The following is a 7,749-nucleotide window of genomic DNA, read 5'->3' on the forward strand; positions in this document are numbered from 1 at the left end:
GCGTCCTCTTTAAGTTAATATAGAAGGTTTTAGAAATTTGCAAAACGTTTTTATATTGATATTTATAATCTATGCCCAATCACGATAAGCAAATTTTATAAAAGTATATACATATACAAAAACAAAAATATATTTTAAAATATACATACCTATATTATACAAGAGTAATTTGCAAATAAATAACAAAAAGGGAAGCCAGCCAGTGGCAGTGCTCTACTAAGTAGATACTAAAATAATGTCTTAATTATTTAAGTTAATATATAAAGATCATGGACCACAGCATTAAATGTTGAACTGGTCTATTAGGTACCTATTGATATTGTTCACAGATTTTAAATTCATGTAATAGGGTGAGATTTTAATTTTCTATGGAAATATATATAAAGTTGCATTTGTACAGGTACATTATGTTGATCCCTATTGAAATCCAGAAAATGTACATTTACCACTTTGACAGTCTACAATTAAGTATTTAATACAAGACATGCCTATAATGATATTATAAATTATATATCCTATTATTTTTTCTATTTATAAAAACAATAGTTCGTACAAAAAAAAAATATATTTTAAACCTATAGGGCTTATATTAAGAGAAAAATTAACGTAACGTCACTATATACAATGAATTAACTGATTAGTAATTGAAAATCATTGTAAATAAATTAACTCGTTAATAGTTATGAGTTGTTCGAAAAAATTTAAATCTTTATGTAACTTAGTCAAACATAACTTAATTTTTATATTAACTTCAACTTTTTAATTCATTGCCCAGAGATACTTGGATATATATATTATACAGTGTGTTCACCAATTTAGGGAACACTGAATTTCTCAGCCGGATTATTTTGGAACAAATCGATTATTTTTACAAGCTGGTGGTATATAAATACACATTTATAGATGCATTTCAAAATTTTTATCATTTTGGTCTGCGCATGCGCAGTTAACACTTATTTTAATTAATAGAAACACCTATTTTGAACACCATATTCAGATAGATCTATTTTTTTAAAGTAATTTTGATGAATCAACTATGGTTCTAAATTGAAAATTAACTGAATAAGAGCCATGTCAATATGAATAAATAATACAATAATTGTAAAAATGTCACATTTTTTATTATTTTTAAAAATGTATAAAATCATTTATAATTAATTCTTTTTGGTTACTTTTTGAATAATTGTACATATTTTTCTTTATAAGTGTTATAAACTAGACTATCATAATATGGGTTCAAAATTATTTATTAAAAATCGATTATGTATAAGTGGACAACAGTTATTTTTTAATTACATAATTAATTAAATAAATTGTTCAAAGTTTGCTTCGTGATTGTCGACGCATTAGCTATATGTCAAACCCTCTATTTTTAGCTCGACGGAGCTCCTGCTCATAATACTCATATTGTTCAAGATTATTTAAATAGGGTTATGAGGGAAAGTGGTTTGGCACTTATGGCCTCATTATTGAATGGCCAGCAAGATCTCCAGATATTTCTCCACTTGATTTTTTTTTTATGGGGATATTTCAAGACAATAGTCTACGCAGATCCACCACTAAATCTAGTAGATTTAAAAAATAAAATCTTGGTTGCGTGTAGTAACCTTACTGAAAATCAAATAATGTCAGCAACCAATAGACGATGTCTACTGCAACGTTTTCAATTATGCGTCGACAATCACGGAGCAAAATTTGAATAATTTATTTTATTAATTGTGTAATTATAAAATAACTGTTGACACTTGTACAGTTGCAGTACCTAATCGATTTTTAATAAATAATTTTGTACCTACCCATATTATGTTAGTCTTGTTAAAAATTTTTGTTAAAAATACGTACAGATATTTAAAAAGTAACAAAAAAGAATTGATTATAAATGGTTTTATTCATTTTTAAATAATAAAAAAATGTATTATTTATTCAAATCGACATGGCTCTTATTCAGTCAATTTTCAATATAGAACCATAGTTGATTCATCAAAATTACTTTAAAAAAATAGCTCTATTCGAATATGGTGTTCAAAATAGATGTGTGCGCAGACTAAAGTGATAAAATTTTTAAAATGTATCTATAAATGTGTATTTATATACGACATGCTTGTAAAAAAAATCGATTTATTCCAAAATAAACCGGCCGAGAAATTCAGTGTTCCCTAAATTGGTGAACACACTGTATATTTATAACAATATAACTATTCAATATTGGAATATTTAGTTAGTTAGGTACCTATATATAACCTCTATATGTAGATTATAGATAATAATTAGTACATTGCACACTTAATTTTGTTCTAATACTATATATTTTATTTCACCAGGTATTTTGTTTATTTATTTGTTCATCTACCTATATGTGTATTGAAGTATAGTCTTAATATTTTAACCATTTACGTAGCATCAAATAGTATATTATATTATTATAAATAATAAATGTAAGTATACCTTATACATTTTTATAAGGTTATGTTCAGTTTTTATTTTTAAAGAATTTCATTGAATTTATAGTATGTATTTCTAAATAATACTATAATAATGTAATATATCGTACCATGTATTTATACAAACCATAAAATAACGATAGAATTTTAGTTACTCTTAGAGCATGTTTATTTCCTTACGTTTTTTTCTAGATATTATATATATATATATGTGAAAGTAGGTAGGTGATTCATTATATATCTAGGTAGCTAAAATCACTTTTAAATAATAGTTTAAAGTAATTTAGATAATTAATTAGAAACCTAGTCTGTTTATAAAATAAAAATTAAATAATAATTTATACTTAAAGACTTAATGCCTACGGACTACTTAAGTGATATTATAATTTAAAACACTTGAGCCGTTTATTATGTTCTTCCTAAAATCTAAATTTCCTAACCAGAAACCATAATTATTGAATTAATTTGTTTTATAGGTAGGTTATAGATTATAGGTAAAATCGTTTATTAACATTTAAAAAAATATCGTCTAAACTCGTTTTAAATAAAGAACTAATAAACGTTCGTATATACATAAAACTAATCATTTTTTATTTAGAAACTATTCACAGTAATATAACTTTTGAAGTATAGATTATAGATTCCTATATTATTTTAATACCTAGATAATGACATATTGGTTAAAACGTATAACTTATATTTAACGTATGCGTTAGATAATATGCCAATATTATCATCAAATTTCAGGCGGAACAAATTCACTTTAACAACCCAGCACATTTTTAAAATTTTTTTTTCGAAATAGACGTATTTCGACGAGTTAAGAACGATGGTGCAATAAAAAATTTGTGGAAACCATTATTTTGGAAATTATAGCTATTCAAAGTTTGCGATTTTACGTTGATACGCATGCGCGCAACACTACTATAATATTGCCTCGCGCAACGTCCATAACATAATTCATTTTGAATTTCTTTTGTATACAATCACAATTTGCACAATCATCGAGTCGTCTTATTTCCAAAACACATTAAAATATTAAATTAGTAAATGCCATGCTAGCGGCACTCGTCGCTACGCTCCTCGGCGCCGTCGCTCCGCTCCGCAAATCGAAAATATCCCCCGACTTGCTGTGCAACACCTCCCCAAGTGGGCCACCAATTTGAAAAAACATCGTAGACTCCGGTCGCCAGTTTGTTAAAGAAACATAAGTATAATATTAAAGTGGCTCAGGTCGCCAAACTCAAATTACTTCGCGCGGCATTAAAACAGTCTTGCGCGTATGGCTCATATACGTATATATAAACGTAAAATCGCAAACTTTGGATGTCTATAACTTCCAAAATAATGGTTTCCGCAATTTTTTTTTTTGCACCATCGTTCTTAACTCGTCGAAGTACATCTATTTAAAAAAAAAAATTTAAAAAGGTGCTGGGTTGCTAAAGTGAATGATGCCTTGCAAGACTTATTTAAAAAATGTTTATTATTATTTATTTCATTATTATTTCCTTTATGTTAAAACTTTTACAAAAAATTACACTGGCCAATGAGCCATAAATATGTCTACAAGATTACAACTGTAGTCTATAGATTATTATAACATAGTTAGTGTTATATGTTTTTCGCTTACCTACATAATATACCTACCAAAATCAAGGTTCTAAGTTAAACAACTATAGTTATTTAATACAAATCAATGGCCTTGTAAACATAATATAAGCGTGTTGTTTGGTTTTTCCTTTTTTGACAACCGAATCCAACATTATCGTCTTAAAGAAAATAACGCACTGATAAAAACTGAAAATGTGCGTTGCAGTATTATTTTCCCGGGCGTTTCGTCGTCAAATCCGACCCGCGACAGGCCATTCGGCGGCCATACAGTGTGACACTTACGGCTGAAACGGGAATTCACCCGGCTGTAGTGGCACCATCGCGGATAGCAACTCTATCGTAGTCGACGACGGCCATTTTGGAGCGCATATTTCGATTATCGCACGCGATGTTGGCAAATCGATATAATCGGCTCGATTGTTGATATTTTATTATTGTTTTTTTTATAGTGTTATGACCGTATAAAAAAACCATTAGATAACTTATAACCTCTGTACTACAAATTACAATAGTAACTACCTACGATCTACCTATAGAAAATGAACAGCCAATATCGCTGACCACACGTTTGCGTCACTATAACAAGCGATTATATTTTTCTTTTTATTCAGAATGCAATGATGTAAAATCACACGACTTTCACGTGAACGTCTGAACGTATCTACTTCGTGGAAGTAAATTCTTTTTTTCGGATGTATACCTACAATATTACCTATATAGACAATTCAATATTAAACGTAGGTACCTCTATACTATGCTGTAGAAATTTTGTTTTCTGGTATATTATTAATTAATGTTTAACTGACGCAAAGACAAATTACTATACAGAGTCTATCCATGGGTACCTTTAAATTATAACACATTCAAAAGGAGTTTTTTCAGATTTCCATAAATCTAGCAAAAACAAAATATGATAATACTTGCTATCTAAGTGTTTTTCAGACACGCGACTGATATTAATTGATTTTTTAGTACAACTCAGTTATAGTAATAGTTTTGTAAGACTATATTATGCTAAAGTTAACAAATAATAACGAATGTGCCTACAGGTCAAAATAAATCCTCGATAATAATTATGATTAAGTGATGTTTATTTGAACTTTCGCAATGTATCGTGCTTTATTGTCGTTTCGACATCATAATATTATTATGTTCAACCATATCGGTATGGACGTAATGTGCCTATAATATAAAATAAATAATAATTTTATACCAAAGGTATTATTATAGTGTTTTTATTGAATAAAAATCATACCTACCAATCATATCGAACAAAAACAATAATTTGCAAAACAATCGTCGTCTGTACGAGTAGGTAAGCGCCGCTGAAACGAATCTATCGTTATCGTTGGCCTCTGCGTTGCGTCGTCGTTGTGTATTCGCGTTTGACAACGGAACGACCGCGCCAGGTCGGCCATTTTGAATTTTTGATCGCGCCTGAATTGTTCACGAACATTTAAGAATTTTCGTTTTATGACATTAAAATTTCTTCGAGCGGTGTTAAAAGATTACAAAAAGGTTTATTTTTTTACAAATCTTCATTTATTTTGCACTCCACATGTTTTTTAGACGATTAGTTTACTCTGTGATTAATATTGCCTATATGGCTATATATTATTATTTATGCGTGATTTACAAACATAATCATACTATAGGCATCTATAAACTGTTTTTGTAAGTCCCGTTAAAATGGAAAAATGTAGATTTAGGTAGACTACAAATAGGTATAGGTATAATACATATTATACATATAGGTACATTTGATATGCCTTTTAGATATATATCGATGATATTATATGACTATAATATTATAATATAAGCAGTTTACTGATTATTTGATGTTGACTTATGTAGTTTGGTATATGAACCAAACTTCTTACCTCTAACAACAAATATTTTCTTTCAAATATGTTTTTATGTAGTTTGTTGTATACCCATCTATATGAGAAAGATTTCAGGTTCATATTTGTAATTGCATTTGCACGTGTACTTATCGACGATTATTATAAAATTAAACATAATATACCTATATACTTAATAGAATTAGAATATTAGAATATCGAACAAATATATTGTAGTAAATATAATATAGATATATAACATTATATATTGCGTATACGGTATACCTATATATATTATTTACACATGATTGGCAGGTACTTATGTTTAGCCTACGTCATATTGCCTGCCGCATGAAAAAGTGAGGATATTCAGAAGTTGTATCCGTTGACATCATGGGACCAATTTTTTTATTATTGATATTGTACACTGGTAATATATAGTTAGTAGGTATAAATTTGTAGTAGGTATAAAGTCAAATATACTCACTATATACATACTGTGGAGCATCGTGTAGAGTTGCAGTATATGTTCAGTTTATTGTAGTGTGTACTATGTGAACTCGGCTTAATATTATATAATACCCATAAAGGTATAAAGCCTATATGTATAAAAGCCAATCGGTTAGAAATTACTAATTAGAAGTGCCTACGCAGTCTATATATTATAGATACGTTTTTAATACGAAAAATGGCGTTTTGTACGTTTAAAACCATCATTTTCAAATCGTTTATTATTATATTTTTATCAACGAAATATTCTCAGTTCTATTACTTTCACCGGACGTATATCGTCGCCGTGCGTCGTTTGGTCGTCCGCCATTTTTAAAATCGGATTTCGGAGTTTAGAGTTATGAAAATATATTCTAGCTAACTCTATGATAACATGTATTTTACGTTCAATATTTTCGAAAATTTCTAAAAGACCTTTCAAGTATATTAGGTGGCATATTTTTAGTTGGTACATATATTTACCGTAGGTATACATATTATAATTATACCTCATTTTATTAGCTAATTATATATATTTATACGTGTATGTATTGGTTAGGCAGTGTTGCATGGGTAGTAACGTAACACAAATTACAAATTATACTGCGTAACGAAATTACTTTTGAAGTAACGCTAGTAATTTCATTATATTTTATTTAAATTAACGCAATAGAGTAACGTGTTGTTTTCCAAGTTATTAAAATAAGTTATATACTAATATGAATGACAAAAACTAAGGGCTAGGATATTTAAGAGAAGTCAATAAAATTTTTTTATGATTCCGATAGTTTTTATAATAAATAATAATCAACAATATTTTTAAACATCTCAAAAATTAATATACTTATACATTTTGTTCATGTATAACATTAAGTCATTATAAGAATGTACCTACTACTTACTTATTGTCCATTATGGACTGAATTTGTAATTGTCTTTAAAAAAAAGTAACGTTATTTGGAACGCCCTACTATTTGAATAAAAAAGTAAAGAAACGTGATAAAAATAATGTCAGATAACGCAAATGTAATTTAAATAAAAATATTTAATGTGATGAATATAACGCGCAATTTTATTACTTTTGAAAAGTAATTTACCCAACACTGTGGTTATATAGGTTCATAACGTATTTATAAGTGCTTACAATAGGTACAATTTACCTGATTATAATTTCATATGATAAATAATAAATAAAATATAAAATAATAAATTACATCCAATTGTGGTATAGGTATATATATAATGCATTTATACCGAGTATCAATAATTACGGTAAATATATTATCTAACAAACAACATTGGTAATATTATAGGTAGGTAAGGAATACAAAAAAAAATATATTTGTGCGGTCAGAACAACACCCCTT

This window comes from Acyrthosiphon pisum, chromosome X, assembly GCF_005508785.2.
Source record: "Acyrthosiphon pisum isolate AL4f chromosome X, pea_aphid_22Mar2018_4r6ur, whole genome shotgun sequence".
NCBI lineage: Eukaryota > Metazoa > Arthropoda > Insecta > Hemiptera > Aphididae > Acyrthosiphon > Acyrthosiphon pisum.